This window comes from Sorghum bicolor, chromosome 9 (genome assembly GCF_000003195.3).
Source record: "Sorghum bicolor cultivar BTx623 chromosome 9, Sorghum_bicolor_NCBIv3, whole genome shotgun sequence".
Taxonomy (NCBI): Eukaryota; Viridiplantae; Streptophyta; class Magnoliopsida; order Poales; family Poaceae; genus Sorghum; species Sorghum bicolor.
This window is the reverse complement of record NC_012878.2, coordinates 30,752,158-30,754,167: the sequence shown is the minus strand read 5'-3', so window position 1 is coordinate 30,754,167 and position 2,010 is coordinate 30,752,158.

The window sequence follows — 2,010 nt, the reverse complement described above, 5'->3', positions numbered from 1 at the left end:
ATGGCTTACAAGTACTCATGATGCTCTTCTTTGGATGAGTGTTGCCAACTTGCTTTCCGGCTTAACATGCACTACAAAGTTTATCCTTCTCAAATGTGACATCCTTCAAGCCTCTAACTAGATCATGCTTCACTAACTTGTTGAGTTGCTTCATTCCAACATGACCAAGCCTTCTATGCCATAGCCAACCCATGCTTGATTTGGAGAGCAAGCATGTTGACAATTGAGCTTCACTTGTGTTGAAATCAACAAGATAGAGATTGCCATATCTAAACCCCTTGAAAGCAACATTTGATCCATCAACACTAACCACTTCAACATCATCAATACCAAATATACACTTGTAGCCAAGATCACACAATTAAGCAATTGATAGCAAATTGAAGTTCAAGCTCTCCACTAGCATCACATTGGAAATGGACATATCATTTGAAATTGCAATCTTGCCAAGACCAATCACATCACCTCTACTATTGTCTCCAAATGTGATACTCCTTACACCACCATCATTTGGCTTGATTTCTTGGAACATTTTTGATTCACCGGTCATGTGTTGAGTGCACCCACTATCAAGAATCCAATGCCTTCCTCTGGCTTTGTAATTTACCTACAAAACAAATCAATATTTCTTAGGTACCCATACTTGTTTGGGTCCTTGGAGGTTAGTGACTAAGCTTTTTGGTACCCAAATGGACTTCTTCTTTGGACCCACAATTGGTGTACCAACAAACTTAGCATGCACACCCTTCTCACCCTTGGTAAGCACATAACAAGAACCAAAAGAAATGTAAGATACATTAGCATTTTTCTTATTCTTGTTCATTTTATTGCAATTAAGCTCTAGGTGCCCAACTTGCTTGCATCTATTGCAATAACAACCATTGCTCTTCACAAAGCTAGGCTTGTGAGTTGCAAAGGCCGTCTTGCCTTTCTTGGGGGTGTAGCCTAATCCCTCTTTGTTGAGAGAAAAGCGTTGGCTACCCAAACACTTAAGCAAGTGGGCCTCACCGCCATAGGCCTTGCCTAGAGCGTGAGTAAGCTCATCCACCTCCCTCTTGAGGGTCTCATTCTCAATCATGAGGGATGCATCACAAGTGAAACCATCACTCATACTTGAGCTTGAGTCGGTTGTGGTGGATGAAGAGCTACAAGAAGGGTTAGCTTGTGATATAACAATAGGTTTATAAAAGGATTCATCCACAATATCACAAGTTAGTCCAATGCTTCTTGTCTCCTTCACATCCTCCACCTTTGCTTGATCAAGAAGAATAGAGTGAGCTTTTGCAAGCTTGGTGTGAGCGTTCTCAAGTTCCTCATGGTCTTCCTTTAGACACTCATGAGACGCTTGGAGCTCCCTAAGGGACTTCTCAAGATCTTGGACTTTCTTGAGTAAGCCCTTACACTCCTTTCTCTTCTTTTGGAAGCCTTCATTTAGTTGCTCACACATGTCCATGAGCTCCTCCTTGGAAGGGTCCTCATCATCATCACTACAAGAATCATCATCATCACATGCATCATCATTATATGTTACCTTGGTGGCCTTAGCCATGAGGCATGTTGATGTAGCATCATCAAAGAGAGATGGTTTGTTGGAAATAGCAACACCACCGAAAGCCTTCTTCATGGCCTCCAACTCCTTCTCATCATCACTATCTTCATCATCACCGGCATCACTATCCCACGTGACAATATAGCCACCACCCTTCTTGTTCTTCTTAAAGCTCATTTTCTTGGACTTCTTCTCCTTCCTCTCATTATTGTCCTTCTTCTTCTTGTTGTCATCATCATCATCATCAAGATGTGGACAATTGGCCACCACATGATCAGGGCTCTTGCATTTGAAGCAAAGCCTTCCATTGCCATTGCCTTTGGTGAAGTCTCTTCTCTTTCTTGCACCATAGCCCTTCTTCTTCATGAACTTGCCCATCTTGTGGACTAGAAGTGCCATAGCCTATCATCACTATCCATTTCTTCCTCACTTGACTCTCTTCTTCTCTGCCCTGGAGGAGG